This window comes from Panthera pardus, unplaced genomic scaffold, assembly GCF_024362965.1.
Source record: "Panthera pardus isolate Hobbes unplaced genomic scaffold, ASM2436296v1 HiC_scaffold_1, whole genome shotgun sequence".
Lineage (NCBI taxonomy): Eukaryota > Metazoa > Chordata > Mammalia > Carnivora > Felidae > Panthera > Panthera pardus.
Window position 1 is genome coordinate 19,133,385 of NW_026526654.1, and position 21,688 is coordinate 19,155,072.

A 21,688-nucleotide genomic window follows, 5' to 3' on the forward strand; every position below is an offset into this window, starting at 1 on the left:
CTGCTTCAGATTCTGTGTCTCCCTCTCTCTCTCTCTGCACCTCACCTGCTTGCACTCTGTCTCTCTCTCCCTCACAAATAAATAAACATCAAAAAAATTTTTTAAAAAGACTTTACCTAAAATGAATACTGTGAGAAATAAAATAATCCTTTAACGTACTTACCTTAGTCCCCTGCATCTTTGTGGAGGCCAATTAATGTTAGTTATAATAATGAATATGATCTTGTCAGGTAAATTTACTTTTGATGGCCTCACTCCTAGATTCTTCTACCCTATAAGGCTGTTTTCCTCTCTTTTCCCACTGCATCAGAACTCCCATTGGGAAGGCAGGTTCCAGACTCTTTCTTACTGTGGTCTTTACCTTCTGTCATGCTGCTGGAGGCTGCCTCGGCTTTCTGGACCCCTGTGGCCATGTGACCCACATGCTCAAGGCTCCAACCTCCCGAGAGTGTCCACTCTCATTGCATAGATCCTGTTTCCTTAATTCCTCCATGTTCCTCTCCAGGTTTTTAAGAAAACCTTTGTTCAAGACAGGGCAGGAAGCTTCCACTAAAGTATCTTCATGGGAGGGGAGTAAGGGCATAGGAGAGGACCGCCTAACATAGACTCAGAAAACGATGGAGGGAAATAAGTAGAGGATGTAAGATGTCAAGGGAAATTGACACTGACACTGATTATTGACATTGGAAAACCCAATAAAATAAGAAAAGGAGAGACTTAAAAGTACATTTCCACTCCGTAGGTTATAACTAATCATCGTCATTCATGGTGATTATCATTCATGGCTAATTATCATGCAGCATAAGCACAATTATGTGTATTGTTCAATATTAAAATCATAGAAACACGATTTTTAAGCGTGAAGAAGCTTTTGACATCACATAGGTCAAGCCACTCCTTTCCCAGACAGGGAGTTTGAAGTGTGAAAAGTTAAATGATTTGCTGGCTCCTATAGCAGTGCTCAGGCAAAAGGAACCCCAGCCTAAAATCCATCCCATGTTGGCCACCACCCTACCTTTGAAGCAAATGGGATTTGTTGAGAGTGTGTAATTTCATAATGAGTACTGTTATTTCACAACAGAAATAGGTTTTGACCCCTGATTCCAACACGTTAATTTTCAGATATTAGTAAATCATTCCAGTAGAAATGTTCTGGGAGAAATAGTAACTCTGGAGTAATACAGACTGGGAAATAATAGATTTAGGGCAAGGGTATCTGCATGTAGGTAAGTTCTGGAAACAGTCTGGTGGGAAAATTAAAAAGCATTAAGAAAAACACCATAAAAAAATAAAGCTTTTGAAAATGTCCTCCTCTGTTACAAAATACACACTGTAAGATAAAGTATATTAACCGTTAGCTCAATGAATTCGTTTTACCTAGAGTCACTGTCTAAAGATAAAGGAAAATTATGCCAGTTATAGAAACTATATAAGTTTCACTACCCCAATAGGAAAGCTTCTTCCCAATCATGTCCCAAAAGAGACCATGAAATCCCACAAATCTCTGGTAACTCCAAGTAAAGACCCTTCTAAGCCTCTTCCACCTCCCTGATGTGAGAAGTACTAAAAGTCATTTGTTTGAAAAAGATCTTCCCTCTGGTACTCACCTCTCTGAGCATAGACATAGGGCATTACCTGTGTGGGGGCTAGAAACAAATGTGGGCTATTCCACGGTGATGCCGGTAGTTTACTCAGTCTCCACCAGGCCCATCACTTCAATATCACACACTTCTAGGGAATGGACACCAGCAGGGGGTTTTATGTCAGCCATCATTCCTGATACTTATATATTTTGGAGTCCCTTTAAAGTCAACAATCTTCCTAAAAACTTAATATATTTGAAATATATAGTTGAGAATTTAAAATAGTCAGAACCTTCCATGCTTCCTTGATCAATCTATGGACCCAAAGGCTCAACTGAGGGTTCAAAACCCTCCCTGACCAGCTAGGAATGCTGTCATGGATGCTAGAGAAGTACAGCACTTGTCTTCTGTCATTGTTATCCCTCTTCAACGAACATGTTCCCATTTCCTGAGGGTACGCATCATACCGTTGTAATCGTGCTTCATTATAAACCAATATTAAGTTGCAGAAAAATTTAAAAGTAGCAAGAAGCCACTTATAATTTGACCAACCCCATCCAGTTAGTATTTCACAGAACTTTCTACGTTTATATGTATGCATACATACCTTTCCCATAGTTGAGACCAGAGTGGATTTACAATAGTGGTTTGAGGTTTTTAAACTTGATTTCACATGTACACATACAAAACCTTACACATATCATTTTAATGACTATAAATTGTCACACTAAGGTAATGTGCTATAATTTATTTTATATTATTGGATAAACAATTCACCTACAACTTTCACTATTATAGGCATCGATTCATTAAGTGTCTTCATGTATCAGCATTTTCCCTCCTCTGGATTATTTCCTTAGGATAAATTTCCAGAAGAGAGGTGGTTTTTTGTCGTGTTGTGTTTTGTTTTGTTTTGTTTTGTTTTGTTTGACTCTAAGGTTAGAACTTTGTATGTGGGACAGTATATATGAAGCATATGTAATATAATAACACAAAGCAAAATACAAACATATAAACACATTTATTTGTATAGAGGCATGTGTATATCTATATAGAGATGTGAATATGGAGAGTTATAGTTATATAGTTATATGGTTATACAGTTACATAATTACATAGTTATACATTCTGACTACAGCATTATATTTTGGCCCCTCTCAAATCTTTACTAAAAAATAATGTTCATAACTTTTTAAATAATCCCTTATACATCAAGGAATAAAGCAAAATTTGAGGAATAAATGAACGGTCATCAACACTTCAGTGCTATAGCTTATTTAGAAATTGAAGGCAAACTTCATCTGAGACTTTGATGGGAAGCCACATAAGATCTCTGGGTTTCAATTTTCTCATTTTAAACAGAACAAGCCAAACAAAACGAAAGAGGAATCTCTAAATCCCCTGTTTTCTTTCTGGCTCTCTATTCATGTGCATTCTTATTTTATAACTACCAAATACACACAGGTTGTATGTTACATCTTCTCACCACAAATGGCACATAAACACTGCATCCCCCCTCACAAAAGAGCTGAATGGTGAGATATCTAGGTAAATGATACTGAAAAGACAAATCTAAATATGTGCTCTTGGGTTAAATAGAAAGAAACATAATTAGTTAAAACATCTATATAAATCGAGCCTGGCAAATCTCTTAAATGGATCTGAGATTAGAAACCAGCAACAGATGGCAACATGCTTCACACAAAGCCAATTTCTCTATAACCTTGAAATTTTGAAAGGTCCCCAAAGAAGTAAAATCAGATAGGCTCTGAGCCGGGATTGTCCTCAAGACAGATGACGCTAATGGACTTGTGTCAAAGGAAGAAGATGAGATCGATGTTCTACGGGTTTCTGTCCCCCAGGTGCAAGGACATTTTGCCATCAGGCATGTAGTATAAATCTTCAAGTGACTAAGAGGACAGAAGTGGAAAATATATTGGCAGGAGAAGTAGGTGATGAAGGCCCAGTTCACATATCACTCGGCAAGAGTGCTGTGCAGTTGAAGCCTGTCCTGGACAGAGGAGGGCGGCTGACGTCACATCCCCACCCACGTCAGAACCACTCCACACTACATAAGCGAATGCAAAATGGAAGTTTTAGTCACTCTCAAAACACAACTGACTGCAGCGTCAGGAATCATAACAGAGCACATGACACAAGGCGTAGTCAAATGATTTAATGGGATATAGCTTAAAGTTTTGGTTTTTTGTTGTTTTTCCCAAAAAGGAGGTGAAACTCGGCATCTTCTTAAAGTTTCCCAGCCTTCATTAGGTTCACCACCCTTTATCAAATCATTGGACAGTGGGAAAAATATCAAATGACAGGAGCTCCATTTTTACCCGGTAAGGAAGAGAATTCAAATAGCCCTTTATTTATGAACTGCTAGATGTTTTCTTAGCTTACAATATCAACTCCCCTGAGCCAAATTTTGAAAATTCCAAGGACGGTTTGAAACCTGTTCATTCCACAAAATCCATCATTTCCACCTCCCCACCACTCATTCATTCACCTATTTATTTATCCACTTATTTGTGCAATAAACTTTATAGATCACCTACTATGTGCTTAACAAAGGATTTACTCCCAGAAACCTTGGGATTTACTCCCAGCGAAGGCCTGTGTAGAGAGGGATTATTGTTTTCTTCATCAATGCATTTATCATTAGGCAGCCTAAGGCTTCTACATTTGAATTTGGAGGGTGAAAGTAAGGAATTTTAGGGTTATTAGAGAAGAGAAAAGAAGGAATTAATATTTAGCTTCCGAAATTCAAAAGAAAACTACATGGTTAGACAACATACTTGAGAGCCGAGCTCTGAAGAATTTTCTACATTCTCTTGGTGGTCACTTTTTAACCTATCAACGGCTAAGGCTGGTGATTTAATCCTAGTGTTTTAGATAATGGATTTCCCAGAAGCACAGGAAGGGGAAGTAAAAGACAATCTCATCCTTTCAAGCTCTGAGGAATTCTGGGAAAAGAAAGGCAAAGAAAAGGGAGACCAGAGAAGGGAAGATAGAGGAAGTAGAACCACAGAGCGAATCCTGAGCACCCTTCTCAGGATGTTGTTCCACATAAACCTGCCAGTCTCCTCTTAGACTCAGCAGACACTGCCAAAGGAAACCTGAGCAAGAAAATTAGTATCCACTGTAAATTACAAAGAGGCCCTAAAAACTGCAATAAAGTGTGTCAGCTCCATCAAGTCAAGTGGATTTCTAGACTTTCTAAGCAACTCCATTTATTCCATTCCCCTTTGCTCCAAAAATAGCAAAATCACCTCCTAAATGAATAACTGCTAGGCATGACCACAAATATAGTCATGCACTTGAAGCAGCTGAACTTCAAAAAGAAGGCACTGTATACATTCCAGATTCCTCTATAAGAAAACCATTCATTCAGGTGACTCAGAATTTGTCATCTTATAAATCAGTGTAAAACAAAGTGAAATATTAAAACGCATCAAAGGCATGTGTGGCCTAAGAAAATGGCAATGGACAATGGGGGGAAGTTAGAATGAGTGTCCAGACAGGACCCCCTACTAGTTTGTCTAAGGTTAAGATCCCTTCAAATGCAACGATCTGAACAAAACTTCACAGCTTATAATCTACTTATATAAAACTCCTCATGATGAAAAAGCAAAAACAAAACAAAGAGTGAGTCAATTGGATGCTCTCAGCTTTATAAGGTAAGTAGTTGTTGTGACAAGGAAGGTAAAATGGTCTAAGAAGACGAGAGATGATGCTCAACTTGGCCCCAAAGACCTCCACCATCCTGCTCTCCTGGAAGAGGAGAAGGCTGTGAAGGAGCCCAATGCATTTTACTTACATTGTTTCATTAGAGACAGAGAATCAGACAGAGATTTATTAACGGCAAAATGCAAACACATTTAACTCACAGCGATTTACATAGTTGGAAGTTGAAGATATATGAGTGCATACAAATGAGCAAGAAAAATCATTAGAACTTTAGAAAAAATCATTCCTACAGACTTTTCAGCCCCAAACCAAGAAAGATCCTACACGTGCGATATGCTACTATACCACATACGAACAATGGAGTCAGTATGAAAAGAAACTAGAAAGGTCTTTACTAAATGTCAATAAATGTCTTTGGCTTTTGGGCAACGCTGATGCTGGGAACACTAGGGGATTCCGGCTTATCAACACAAGAACATGTTATTCGATGATGATTTCTCTGATGACCAAGAAACGCTGCTCCCTTTCTCTGTAAATCTGTCAGACTAAAATCTGAAGCAAGAAGATAATACAGAGCCAGAGCTACGGCATTTGACTTGCCCTACAGTTCTAGGTTCTTCGTGTTTTGTCAATGCATTTGTTTGTAGGGGAGACTCTTCTCTGCACTCATTTGCAAGTTCCTACCCCTCTAAAGCTATCACACCCCAGAGATACAAATCCTTCTCATTCTTCAAGATCTACCCAAATGGTACTCTTGCACGATAATCCCAGGCAGAATCAATACATGAACAGCAAATTCCTCACACCTCTATTTACAGCATCATTTTAATCCATCTTGGTTTCACCGGCTTTAGGGTTGGACTGTTGCCTCTTGCTTAAGAGGACTCTGTGCCTAAAAGCAGCTCCTTAAGTGTGTCTTAGTCAGCTTGGGCTGGTATACCAAAATATGATAGCCTGGGCAGCTTAAACAAAAGAAATTTATTTCCCACAGTTCAGAGGCTGGCAAGTCCAAGATCAAGGATTTGGCAGCTTTGGCTTTTAGGGAAGGGCCTCTTCCTGGCTTGGAAATAACTCACTTCTCACCATATCCTCAGATGGTAGAGAAAGAGAGCTCTGGCATCTCTTCCCCTTCTTACAAGAACACCAATGCCATCATGGGGGATCCCCCCTCATCACCTACTCACCTTCCAAAGGCCTCACCTCCTAATACCATCATACAGGGGGTTAGGGTTTCAACATGAATTTCAAACTTTCAAGCCATAACAGAAAGCTAACTAAATTGAATGAGACACAGTTACCTCATTAAATGCTGGTATCACCTTAAATAAGGGCTTGAGACAAAAATCAAAAATGAAAACATTGGTTTTTCACCTGTTCTAAAAGCTAGCAATCCATACACCAAGATCTTTAGTCTACCTCTCACTGGTTTCTCTTTCTTCACCAGAGTCAGACAAACTGAATGTTATTTTATCAGTGTGCATCAGTATTTCAGTGTTCTTTCATGCCACTGACCTCAGTCCCGGCAGTACAGTCAGGCTTTCTTCCTTTAGTGTGAAAAAATAAAACAAAACTTCACCAGCTCCCTCGGTTCAAATTGGATCTTACCAGGGGCGCCTGGGTGGCTCAATCGGTTGAGTGTTTGACCCTTGATTTCAGCTCAGGTCGTGATCTCGAGGTCATGAGGTCGAGCCCCGCATCGGACTCTGTGCTGACAATGCAGAACATGCATGTGATTCTCTGCCTCCTTCTCTCTCTGCCCCTCCCTCCCTCACGATCTCTTTCTCTTTCACTCTCAAAAATAAATAAATAAACATTTAAAAAATGGATCTTACCAAATATCACTCAAAAGCATAGTCCTCTAACATTATTTACATTCACACCTTTCAGAAAACTAATCTTCCTGCTACGGGATGTAGACTTGCGTTTATAAACAATTATTCTGCACGTTGTCATTCAAGTGTATTCCATTTAAAATATTATCCAATATTTGTCAATCCCTGTGATAGGTGAGCTTACATTATTTCACTGAATCTTCCTAAGGACACTGTGAGATGGTTTCCATTCTTCCCAAGAGAAATAGGTTTACAAGAGGTAAAAGAACCCCTCAGTGTCACCCAGCCAATCCAAGATCGATAAGATTCTATGTACCCAGTATTCTTCTAACCCTGAAGCCCATAAATATTCAACGACACCATCTGGGTTTTCCAAGTCACACACCAAAACATCGAAAGGGGACTGAAATATACTGAGCACCTCTTATATGCCATGTGTTAATAGATGAGGAACAGTTCCATAAAAATTTAATGGGTGGAAGTTGGGGAGGGAGAAACCCTGTCATTTCAAAGCTGTACACAGTTTGTGTCAAAAAGAAGTAGAATTTGATCCCTTTTTTGGAACATGATTTTTGTTTGTTTGTGTTAGTGACATTAATTATTGCCAAAAATCCTGTAAGGAATACTGTTATTGCTCTTGTCAGGACACAAGAATGCTCCTCTCACAAGGTTGACTCAGAGTTTCATGAACAGTATATAGGATGCCCAGCATGATGTCTGGGCACACGGTATATGCTCAGTGAATAGCACTTTCAATTAAAACGTCCTATTCTTGAGGCACCTGGGTGGCTCAGGTGGCTGAGCATTCAACTTCAGCTCAAGTCAGGATCTCATAGTTTGTGAGTTCCAGCCCCCTCTGGGCTCGCTGCTGTCAGTTAGGAGCCCGATTCCAATCCTTTGTCCCCCCCTCTCTCTCTGCCTCTCCCCTGCTCATACTCCTCTCTCAAAAAAAAAAAAAAAAATTTTTTTTTCAAAAATGCCCTATGGCGCCTGGGTGGCTCAGTTGGTTAAGTGTTGACTCCTGCTTTCGGCTCAGATCATGATCTCACGGTTTGTGGGTTCAAGCCCCACACTAGACTTTGTGGCTGAGCCTGCTTGGAATTCTCTCTTTCTTCCTCTCTCTGCCCTTGCCCCACTCATGCTGTCTCTGTCTCTCTCAGAATAAATAAATAAATTTTAAAAATTTTAGTAAAAAAAAAGTCTTACTCAGCGTGTCTGGGTGGCTCAGTTGGTTAAGTGTCTGACGTCAGCTCAGGTCATGATCTCGCAATTCGTGAGTTCGAGCCCCGTGTCAGGCTCTGGGCTAACAGCTTAGAGCCTGGACCCTGCTGCAGATTCTGTGTCTCCCTCTCTCTCTGCTCCTCCTCCACACACGCTCACTTGCGCACTCTCTCTTTCTCTCTCTCTCTCTCAAAAATAAATAAACATTTAAAAAAATTTCCTACTCTTCTAAAGACAAGGACAGCCATGGGGCAGGTTCAGAAACTTTTACATCCTGACACAGCTCTTACAAGGTAGAGGTAAGAGTCAACTTAAGTCTTCTTGGTTACAAAGCCTATAACCTGGAATCTTCAGTGTCAGTCCCTGAAGGCATCTCAATTTTACAACGGACATGGGAAAACTAAGCAGGTATATGTCCTTAACCCACTTAAAGTAAAGGGATGAACTCTGAAATGCCATCTGCTCTTTTAAATTAAGATATAGAGTCTGTTGAGTATATATCAGACTAAAACCTATACTCCTTTTAAAATTACCAAAAAAAAAAAAAAAAAAAAAAAAAGAGAGAGAGAGAGAGAGAGCAGATTGCTCTGAAAAGACCATGCCTTGTAATACAGAAAGCTATTGCTCGTTTGACTTCAGCCTCATTTGGAATTATACACTCCCCTGAGTGCCAAACGCAAGGCTGGCTCCCAGGTCTGACAGACCTGGCTTGTGTCACCCAAACATCCTTTGGAAAATATCAGTATCTCTATTTACTGGGGACCCCCACCAATTTCCTCCTCGGTAAACCCTCTCCTATCCCAGCCAAACCCAAGAGGTCTATTGTCACCACCTCCTTGGCCTCCAGCTTTCTGCGTGGCTGTATGCGGCCCCTCCTACGTCAGCTGCACACACACCATAAACCGAGCTGACCACTCCTCTTTCTTCCCAGGCACCATTTGAGTTAGGGAGGTTAACCCTTCTTTCCAAACGGAATGAACTGGAAGGAAATAAAACGTATAAGCTGAGGTTGGAAATATTTCTAAAAGTTCCCCACATTCACTTCCTTGAAAACTATACAAATCCCATACTTTAGGCCAGTGCTTTGCCGCTACATCTGAGCATGACCGTTACTTGGAACACTGGCTAGACAGACACATTTACGAAATGCACTTCTCCAGAAGAAGGATTTAGGAACCGACAACAGAAAAACACCACAGTGAATACTTAGGGTCACCCAAGCTTGGAAAACACAACTGAAATCATTTAACTATACATCAAGTATATTTTTAAGGGAATTTCTTGCCAACATAATGATAATTGCCAACTTTATTTTCCCTGTCAACATGTCAACAATTGCAACCGTATTTTTAAATCCTTCTAGTTTCCTTTTTTAGTGAGGTTGGTGCAAACCACCAATACGGGACTTCTATTTTAACAAAAGGGTTGGTAATGTGGCAGGTTTGGTATTATTTTAGGTCACAGTATAAGGACAAGCTGTTATCAACAGGCTCCATATAATTTCCTGTGCTCCTCAAACGTCTCCCAGCAACTGACCTGACATGGCTCAAAATTAGCTTGAGCAATCTGACAGGATCACAACACCTGCCCTCGAGCTATAACTACACATTTCTCTTTTGAAATTTAATGTGTTCAGGTAAACCTGCACATTTTTATCTATTAAAGATATAGTCGATACAGTCACAAAAAAATAAGATGGGTTACCAAAATCACTGGGAGTACCTTGAAGCAAGAAATATTATGAAAAGATATTATAAAGAGTATTTTCTTGTAAAATATTGACCTTAAGAATGCATTTAGGTAGTTCTTTATGTATTTTTATATAGTCTTCCCCTTTTGGTTGATGCAATTTAGAAAGCATTAAAAAAAACTAAAAAGCTGACTATTTTTTGTGTAAAATTCACCAAAATAAGATGTGAATACTGGCTGTGTGTGTATGTCCCTTACAGTGTTACACATGCACTGATTAAATAAATGAACAGTAATATAGCCATAGAGAACAGCAATCAGCATGAATAATTACGATTATGATATTAAACATGATATTTAAATAGCTTATGAAGTTTTAAAGCTGCAAGGGGTCTAGATTTTTAAAATATTAAAACCCATGTTGCCGATCTATATACTATTTACCATTTTCTCTCATTTCTCACATAGTCTTTATCATCCCAGTCACCTCATCTCCTGCTTTTCTCTAATGTCTCGTCCCTTTTTTTCTGGTATTCTCTGTAGTCAAATGCTTACCCCTCTGACTATCTCTTTTAAAGAGATCTGAATAAAATAAAAATATACCATATATATTGATCCATGTAGTTACTATCCAGATTTCTATCTGGTATTAAAGACTCAGTTCAAGATGAAACCATTTCTCTTGTCTACTGGACAAGGTGTTGTGATGATGGGTAGTTAAAGCTGTCACTGGCCACAATGTGGAGTCTGGAAATGGGTCCCAGGGGAGCCAAAGCCCACAGGTAGATCCTGGTGGTATCCTTCGAGAGTTTCTGATTCAGTAAACTGTAGGGGAGGGGGACTCAGAATTCACATTTCTAAAAAGTACCTAGTTGATGCTGTTCTCAAGAACACACCTTAAGAAACACTGTCCTAAGTATTTCATTTAAGTGAGCTGATAAATTGTAATTTTAAAAATTAAGTTTATTTATTTATTTTGAAAGAGAAGAGACAGCACAAGCAGGAGAGGGGCAGAAAGAGAGATGGAGACCGAGAATTCCAAGAAGGCTCTGCACTGTCAGCAGGGAGCCTAATGCAGGACTTGAACTCACAAAACTCACGACCTGAGCTGAAACCAAGAATCGGACGCTTAACCACCTGAGCCACCTAGATACCCCTGTAATTTTTTTCTTATGCATGTTTGGGTTGGGTTTTCAATTACTTGGACCCCAAAAAGATGTCCTACCTGAAATATCTATGAGTATATGGACGACAGCTGGCCCCCAAATAAGCCTGAATTATTCCATGTTGGAGTTCATACATGAAAAGCATATGAAGGAAACTCACGAGGCAATTATTACACAGAATAACATACATTTCATAGTATATTTAAGGGTTTTACCTACTTCAGTTAAATTTCAGCATCTTGTAATCAAATACTAGAGGTACACACACAAAAAATTAATACTTAGACTTCTTTTCTGTATAACAGAACGTTTCTGATATTTTCACACGGAATTTTATTTCGATGGACTGAAATTGAAGCTATTTTTACATAATGAATGTAATTACCAACACAGATCTTGTTTTACTTTGGATATAGTAAAAAACACTATACTTAAGAGTCGCAACTAGTGTTTAACATACAACCTATAGTTTCATTTCTCCTTCATCTTTGGCAATTCTAATGAGAAATAGTTATCTATATGTAAAGAGTCAAAGTGCCCCAGACACCCAAAATAAAAATACGTGTTTAAGTAACTAGAAACTTATAGGGGCGCCTGGGTGGCTCAGTCCAGTTAAGCATCCAACTTTGGCTCAGGTCATGATCTTGTGGTTCGTGAGTTCGAGCCCAGCATTGGGCTCTGTGCTGACAGCTCAGAGCCTGGAGTCTGCTTCGGATCTGTGTCTCCCTCTCTCCCTGCCCCTCCCCTGCTTGTGCACTATCTCCATCTCTCAAAAATTAATAAACGTTAAAAAAATTTTTTAGAAACTTATCTGGATGTGACATTTTGTGCAGGAGTCACTGAATTTTTAGTCTTCTCGGTTCTGCTACCCATTCATTATGGGATGAACTGCAGTCTTTGGGAGCCAATGTGTCCCTTGGCCACCACTCACCACCCTCAGATGGCTGTTTTAGGAACAATGGATCCTGCTCCCTTTGCCCTCAAAACCATTATCTTCTCAACTTCCTGTTTACGGCCCCAAAGTCGCCCCTTCTACCCTCCCAGGTGGCATATAAGTAAGGTATCTAACCAGCAAGGAGGAAGAAGTACCACTGCTTAGCACCAAAGCCAGGCAGTCGTTCCCTAGTTGGCAGAGACTTAACCCTTTAATTTCCAATTATGAAGAGGCCAAGTGTCCCTGGAGGTTCCAGGACTTGGAGTATCTAAAAACCAGTGTGACCACAATAATTTATATTTAGCAAATAAGTCTGGCCCCTACCTCCCCAGCCCCATCCTTGATTCCTGCCAATTCCATCATGCATATAACAATGTACCCAGCATCCTCCTTTCCCTTTTCTTTCTACGGCCACCACCACACTCAGAATAGTCTTAGTTTTCACTATTGGCTGTTAAAATAGCTTTCTCATTGTTCTGTCCATTTAAAGGCTTTTCTCTTTCCATTTATCCCAAGATCTATGTCCCGAAATTTCTATCTGGAAAAGCCAATTCTCTGCTCACCATTGCCTGCCAAGGGCTGTCCACAGTCCTTTTTCCTTTCTTTTTGGTATTGAAAGGCTGCCTATGAGCTGCTCGCAGTTCTCTGCAGAATTCTCCCTGAGAACCCCTCGGAAAGCACCCACTGACCTCAGTCCCATCTCCAGATTTTGCTTATTTCCTCCCTCCGGCTAGAACCCAGTTCCTTTCAAACCCACTAGTTAATCTCTTACTTATTTTCAAAACAGCTCAAACTCCTCCTATGCAAGGCACTTTGCAATTAATACTGCATTGTCCTATATTTCAAACCTACCACTACATTTCCTAAGAAAAAAGAATCGTATCATTTTATTTATTTTTGAGAGAGAGAGAGAGAGAGACAGAGCGAGCATGTGAGTGGGGGAGGGGCAAGGAGAGAGAGAGACTCTTAAGCAGGCTCCACACTCAGCACGGAGCCTGAGACTGGGCTGGATCTCAGGATCCTGGGATCATGACCGGAGCCAAAGTCAGGAGTCAGACACTCAACCAACTGAGCCATTGAGGCTGCCCCAAGACTCATATCTTTTAATCTTTATAGCCCCATACAGCTACCAAGGTAGAGTCTAATTCATAGTAGTTGCTTTAAAAAATATCTGGCAGTTATATACATACAACACCAATATGTATTTCTTCTGTTTTATATCTATCTTTATATAAATTCTTGGATCTTTATATATGATAAAGCAGTCCATTTTCAGAGTTTCAACTCTTAAAGATAGTGATTAACTTATACGGGCACAGTTTTTCATAATTATACACATATTTTTCTCAAAAACATTTGTTCTCATATGGACTTCCAATAAAACTGTAAGTAATTTGAGTTTCAAAATCAAGGTTTATGGAAAATTAGTCCCTAAGGGACCTACGGCTCCTCATTAGAAATAAGAAATACGTTCTCTATTAAGTTAATGACCTACCTAACAGTGTTGCAGTTTACAACGTCTGCCTGACCAATCAATGGTTGTGGGACAGCTCACACAATTTAAAACTGTTTAGGTTCTTGAGTCTTTTTTTTTTTTCTTTAATGTTCATTTATTTTTGAGAAAGAGACAGAGCATGAGCGGAGGAAAGGCAGAGAGAGAGAGGGAGACACAGAATCCGAAGCAGGCTCCAGGCTCTAAGCTGCAGCACAGAGGCCAACGCAGGGCCCGAACCCACAAACTGGGAGATCATGACCTGAGCCGAAGCCAGACGCCCAACTGACGAGCCACCCAGGTACCCCAGTTCTTGAGTCTTAAATAAATTGAATTCTGCTGTTGTTTAAAATCTGAAAATGAGAAATCTGAATACTACCAAATATGTTGACTGATTCCATTGCCTTTTTGAAGTTCTCAGAAGATAAAAAAAAAAAATTCCAAAAATAGCTAATTCAAGTCACCTAACACATTATCCTACATAAAATATTCTTTTGAGGTGGAAAATGTGTGAAAATTAAAACGTGTAATTTAGCAAAAAGTAGATCAATGGTGTACTAAATGTGCACATGAAAACAGACAACCATTGAATCTGCCTCATGACATATGTCTGGTTTTCATCAAACCACCGTATTTTATAGCATTTGGAGCATGCATTTCTGCAAAGACCCATTGAAACATGTCAGAAAAATGACAGACTGGGTATATTTAAGTACAGTGGAGAGAAACACTTCCCCTTTGACTCACAGGACATTAAGTCTATATTTAGAGAACTCATTTTTATGAGATTGGGATGAATTCCCTCATCAAATACTAGCTTCTGTATATATTTTTGCTCTTCTCTTTTTAATTTTCTTACCCCTTCATAAAAATCAATATAATTTACTGTATAATTAATATGGTTACATTTAAAGCTGAAACATATTTACCTCCAAATTAAATTTAAATATCAGATATTTATAATCACATCAATCAACTAATTTCACTGAGGAGCCACGATATTGGAATACCTATGTTAAATCTTGTGGCTGATAGAATAATTGCTGTCAACAGCTTGGCTCTCTCCTGCCATGTCACATTGCCATGTGGAGGAGAAAGCAGAGCACAGATATGGGGCTTGACCATGTGACTCCTTTTGCCCAACAGTACGTGGACACGATGGGCAGGTGACTCAAAGCGTTAAAGACCACTGAGCATTTCCTCTTACCCTCTAGCCCTCCTGTGACCCACCATGACAAAAGCACACCCTGACAGGGAGCTCAGCCCGCTCTCCGGAATCCAGTCCGGCCCAGCTGAGTCGTGGCTGAACTACACACCCAAGAGTGGGAAATAGATTTGTTTTTGGTGGTTTTTGGTAAGCCACTGAATTTTGGGGTAGTTTGTAATGCAGCAATTCTTTTGTTTTTAATGTTTATTTACTTATTTTGAGAGAGAGAGAGAGAGACAGACAGACAGACAGACAGCAGGAGCAGGGGAGGGGCAGAGAGAGAGGGAGGGAGAGAGAGAATCCCAAGCAGGCTCCATGCTGTCAGTGCAGAGCCCAATGTAGGGCCCGAACTCACAAACCGTGAGATCATGACCTGAGCCAAGGTCAAGAGCCTGATGCTTAACCAACTGAGCCACGCACCCCTGCAGCAATTCTTGAAGCAATAGCAATAAAGTCCTAAGAGAGAATGTTAGGGAACATTTACTCCTGCCCTGGAAATTGCAGAAAAGGAATTTAAACATTCTTGGGCATCTGTTACCTGGTGGCATTATGCAAAACAGGGTAAGTCAACACAAGAGTGACTGCACAGCTTTTTTAATCTTTCTCAGGCCCAGCTCTTTCTCTTTAGAATGGCAAGATGACCCACCCAGTAGGTTTACTGTGAGAATTTAACACAAGAGGCATAGAGCAAATCCTAAATAAATATTAACTGTATCATCATTACCTTATTTCAATTCCATAATAACACTGTAAGATACATTATTATAATTAAACAGATGTTTTTTAAAGTATATCCCATACAGAGGTGCCTGGGTGGCTTGGTTGGTTGAGCATCTGACTCTTGATTTCAGCTCAGGTCATGCATGGCCTCACGGGTTCATGAGATCAAGCCCTGCATCCGGCTCTGTGCTGATAGCATGGAGCCTGCTTGGGACTCTCCTTCCCTCCCTGTCTCTCCCCCTCTAGAGTGTATCCCATAAAACGCTGCCCCTTTTGAAAGGAATTGTTTCCTATACTGTCGCTATTTCCTGCAAATAATCCCGCACACATCACTCACCACATGTTCTTCTATCTCATGCTAGACACTCTCCCCAGGTTGACTAGTTCTCTTCCATGTAGAGGGCAGCAGAGGCTGTTGTGGTTTTTGATGTGACTATTATGATTCTGATATGGCTTTTGATATCTATTTTGTGGGCAAATTTCAAGATGTGCACAGATATTCTTTTATTGTATTCTCATAGGCTGTGTGCCGACAGTTGGGAATTTAACAAATGCCAAGTCTACTTTATAGAATGTTAATGTCTGTAGTAGAATGCCATGCAGGTATGCCATTGAGCACTCATTAACTATTAAATTATGAGAATTCTAAAAATTCTCAGAAAGTAAAGCTTTCAAGGCAAGCTGAAGGCAATAGGCCTTCTTTCTGCAGTGGTCAACTGTCCGACATGAAAATCTTTCCACCCCTTTCCTGAACCAGCAGTCACTGGATTTCAGCACCTGCTGTTTTCTGATGGTTCCAATCTCCCACCCACCCATGTTCTGTCCTCTGCTAGTCGCCTCTTTGGAGGTGTTTAATAAATGCTTGTTGAATTTAACCTAACTGAAGCTGAGAGAAAGCAAGTGACTCAAGCAAGGTCACATAGGAAGTAACAAGAGTGGAAAACGAACTGTTTGTTTTGCTTTTTAATTCCAATTCGCAGGCACTCTCCAGAGCAGTGTGCCTCTACATTTCCATCCTATCCAAACCTGCTCCCTTAGCTTTCCCAAAGGAAAGATTACTAACTTCACGAGAGACTATATTAACAACAGATTAGTGCACTGCCACTCCTAACTCTTAAAATTCTACACCTGGCATATTAGCAGGGATGAAATATAGAAGGATTAGAATTTCAAAAATCCTAGGCAGCTTGAGGAGTGACATACCCACCTCCAAAGAGTAAAGTACACCCTCATGATGACCCAGTCAAAATTGTTCACTTTTCTATAGACACTTATATTCTCTCACTGTGCATTTCTGCTGATTCCCATTGCTTTGTTCTCAAAAAGGCTATACATATATTAAAAATGGCATGTATTTTAATTTCTGGATTTCACATTATGAATAATTTTATAAGAGCAAAAGATTCTCTCAAATGTGATTTATTCTTCTTAGTCAAAATAAAACTAGTTAATGTCCTTGAAAGTAACAAATATATATTCAACTCTCCTACCTATGTTTTCTTTCATTCTTATAGACCCTGAAAATCAAAGGTTATAGAAAAGTTTCTCTCGTTCCTGATTCTGGAGAACTTTATTTTGATAAGAGTCGGTGCTAAACGCAATCTCTCTGAGAATATCAATTACAGCTGAGAGAAATGCTCTTTGTTGGTATGACATTTAGTCCCAATGCTTTCTGCTACCGAGACTTCTTTTGATACTAAATGAATAAGGTGTTCTTCTGCCCAGTATTGGAGCTTTTACACCTGCTACCTCTGGCATAAGGCAGAAATGAGAATGAAAATCTGCTTTTCCAAGAAAAAAAATCAACAGAAGATATATTTTTGAATACAAAAATTAGGTCCTTCAAAATTATTTTATTTCAGGACTCCAAGTTCATGAAAATATTTACCCTAAATATGTGGTTTCAGAACAACTGTAGTATGTTCAAGAAGAAGCCACCTATGGATTTGGGGGGCAAATTTTTCTTAGGGTTCCTTAATATGATAGCAGGAAAACAACAATTTTGACTACCTCTTAAAAGTTATATGAGAATTGAATGAGAGTTCAAATGTATGAAAATATTTTCCAGCAAAGCATACTCAAATAGAAATAGATATTTTCCCATTACTCCTTTGTATTACTAACACAGCATTAATTTTAAGGCTCAAATCCATCCAAGCAGGCAATTGAAGTCTATCCAGGACACAGCTAGAAATAAAATATTTTTCTTCTTAAAACAAATGAATTATTTCATGTCAGGACGACTCTTGGAGCTTATATAACTAATGATGTTGACCAAGAAAGAAAAAAAAAAGTCCATAACTTGCCTTTTGTATTTTGGAGAGGAAAAGGCATAAGTGGCCAAGTCATTTTGTTTAGAAAAATAACTAGTTTCGTCTAAGTATTTTGCACAGCAGAAAATGATAGCTTTCAAAGAGCAGTAATGGCCAATTAGGAAATAAATTTACCATGTTTTGATTTTCTGATTTTGCCTCCTTACTCTCTCCCATTGACTAAATCATGAATTTGCCGTTAAGGCCCTGCCATAGGAGAAGTTTCTAAGCAATACCAAAACTCATCGACCTCTTTAAAAAACAACAACAACAACAACAACTTTTTTTGGCCTGCCTTCCTCAGAAAGTATCCAGATAAAATAGTAAAACAGAAAACTAGAGTGGGCTACTATTCACTTGGAATAATTTGATGCTTGAACTAGTGACTATATACAATTAGGAGGCTAGGGCTCTTGGCAGAGAAACTTGTCTTCCGGCATAAGTCAGCAGTGAGGTGACTCAAGGTCAAGCCAATGAGCATCCTTCTAAAGGTCTTATTTTTCTTTTCCCTTTATAAAGCTATCATTCTTCCACCCAGCCTTAAGTAAGATGATTTAGAGTAGACAGAAGAATGAGTTTTATTACAAAATATAGTTTCTTATTTGCCAGGAAATGTGATCCTTGAAAAGACAAAGCACTCTTTTCCAAAGAAAATGAGATTTGCAACCACCTTGCAGCTCTCTGTCTTTACCAATTTAAGAGTTAATGGAAAATAGCTTGAGAATGTACCCATGCAGGGGGCCTAAAAATGCCCTGGTAAATCCCCCTGGTACTCTCGGTCGCTGCTGTATGATATTTCTCCCCTTCAGATACGTCTCTTGACCTTGAATCCCACACCAGGCTTGGAATTTAAATTTCCCTCAGGACAAAGGTTTCGGATCTCCTAGATCCACCTGATTTGAAGTTCCCCTCCGCCAAGATCAGCAATGTGTGAAGACACTTCCATTAACAGTTCTCTTGGCTGATCACTCCCTCACATGTGCCTTGGGACTCAGTCATTTGGTGGAAATGTCTGTGTGTACATGCAAGAATAAGGGAGCTAGGGAGATGTGCACACGTATGTGTACATACATCAACAAATAAAACATCAACAAATAAAACATCCTCCTACATCAATGAATAAAACAATAACAAAAACTAGAAGCAACCAGAATTTTCACTAATAGGCAAATTGTTTATTAATAAAGCAATATATCCCTACCATAGGATATTATACACCTATTAAAATAATTTGAGAGAGAGGCGGGGGGAAGAGGGGCAGAGAGGGAGGGAGAGAGAGAGAATCCCAAGCAAGTTCCATGCTCAGCACAGAGTCCAACATGGGGCTTGATCCCACAAACCATGAGATTATGACCTGTGCTGAAATCAAGAGTCAGACGCTTAACCCACAGAGCCACCCAGGCACGCCAGGCACTCCAATTCTCCACCACATATATTATTAAGCTAGAATCAGAGCTGTGATATATTCTTAAGGAGAAAAAAACAAGAGAGAGGGAGAGAAACAGGGCTGTGAGTGTGTATGCACATTTATAACATGGGTGTGTATACAAGCATGGGAAAACAGGGAAGTATATGCCCCAAATTTAATATTGATTAATGCCAGAGGTTATGCCGAAGAACAGACTAAAGAGGAGTCACAGCACACACATATTTAGCTTACCTGACATCAATCGTATGTGTTTCAGTGTTGAGGTAAATACTTAGTAAAGGAAAGTGAAATCATAACTTAAATAGTGTAGAGATTCTGTTATTCCATCCAGTGAGTGGAGGTCCTAAGTGGGGACAAGAGGGGAGTGTGAAAGAGATGGTGTTTCCCTGGGCTGATGTCCTTGGTATATGTCTCTACTGTGAGCATCCCACCCAGCTGAGGGTCCCCAAATGAACAATCCAGCTAATACTCCTCTGATACCCAGCCAAAAACCAAAAATGGAGTAAACACAGAAACAGCCATGGAGTAAACACTCATTTACTAGTGTTTACTGTGCTAGACTGAGAGACGGTGTAATCAACTCAAACACAGGGCCTTCCTTGGAGATTTGTCAGGGGAATGTTTAAACTTCAACTGTCTGATTTTGTGCTGATGTAGAATCTGTTCTCTGAATAAAATTCAACCCCACTGCACTGATTTTTATCCACGCATTTATGTATTGTTTGACTTTTTGTAGCAGACATGTGTTGTGTTTTAATCAATTTTAAATACAGAGATAACTAAATAGATGGGAAACTTAAAAAACATTTAAATACATAAACAATGCTTGTATTCTCTCCGGTAATTTAATTTCTGGCAACCAGATTTTGAAAAATTACATCTTTGCATAGAAATAATAACCCCATAAAAATAGCTAGGCAAAAAAAGCAGTATATATTGAATATATAAACAGGTACAGGGAATATACATTCATAACCGGCCACTCGATTACTAGCAAATACACTTAAAGCAAAGACATACTCCCTTTTGCCTTAGCATAATCTCCTTAGAGATTCTAGGTTTAATAATGATAATAATAGCTCCCATTTAGAATGACAATTACATCGGCTGTTTTATTAGATGCTTCATGTGTATTTTCTCACTTAAATTTTGCAATAACTCTCCACAGAGTATTAACGATATCCCATTTCAGAGATGAGCAAACTGAGTCTTACAGAATTCACCCAAACTTCTGGAATCCACACAGCAGGTAAACTGGGGTGGAACCCAGCCCTACCATTGTCACCAGTGCAAGTTCTCAACCCCTATACAAATGCCCCCATGGCCCTGTTTTAACAGACTTGAGCTTTTTGAATAAAACCACTGCTTCTGATAGGATTATATTTTTTAGCTGCCAGAAAACCCCAAAATGACAGGGGCTGAAACAAAATTAATTATTTTTATGTCTAAAACACAGTGCAGAGGCAGGCAGTTCAGGACTAGTGTGGCAGCTCCACATTGTCCCCAAAAGTCAGGACTCCTGTCTTGGGGGTGAGCCATCTTTATAGGTGGCCACCATATTCATCTCTCAATGCAAGGGGGCCCCTGCAACTAGGTGCATTCGAGGCAGGAAGGAGGGTATATGAGCAAAACAAACACCTCCCTGCAAGTTGGCTGCCTTTGGGAGCCCCCACCACGTCTCTGTTTACATCTCTTCGACCAGAATTCCATCACAGGTCCACACTTAGCTTTCAGAAAGGGGATTCGTTGAAAAAGTGGGAGTTTTAAGAACCAGAGTGATTACTATTGAATCTTAAGTTATTTATGTTCCTCAGATTCAACAAGCCCATCTCCAGTGTCTCCAGAACATTCAGCGATGTTCACTAAGTACTCAAAAACTCTCTGAAAGTAAGTTGTTTTGACTTTGTTTTGTATTGTGTTGCTTCTCCCATTTTTGTAAGATAAAGGAATGGGTTCTGGGTTCAACCCATCTGAGATCAATGCTTCAGAGGAGATGAAGGAACGGCCAGGAAACTCAGAAATCTCAGTGGAGGTGAGGGTCAGAAGCAACAATGCACTGAGTGTAAACTCTGCAAATTTGCAGAAATCTTAGGGTTTCCAGTAAAGAAAATGACAAAAAAAATAAAAATTCTAGATTCAAAGACTAACCACACACTATTTAGGGCATGGCTCTAGAACCATACATCAGGGTGAAGACTGCAGGGGCAGGAAAGTTCCAGAACCATAAATCAGGGTGAAGTTTGCAGGGACAGGAACACAAAAGTCAACCTCCTGGGCCAAAGATAGAAACCAGGGTCAAAAACTTAGACATCCAGTGAGCTGGAATGTTAACCCAGTAAGTCTCAGGCTGGAGATGGCCAGGGCTGAGTGCTCAACCTAGCCTGGACACGATGGAGAAGGCACGCTGACTGAG

General features: G+C 39.7%; 1 protein-coding gene across 2 annotated transcripts in view; it reads right to left on the bottom strand.

Moving 5' to 3' along the window:
* ITGBL1 (integrin subunit beta like 1) overlaps window positions 1-21,688 on the bottom strand; it is a 206,168-nt gene that overhangs the window by 175,386 nt on the left and 9,094 nt on the right. The gene's annotated exons all lie outside the window — the stretch shown is intronic.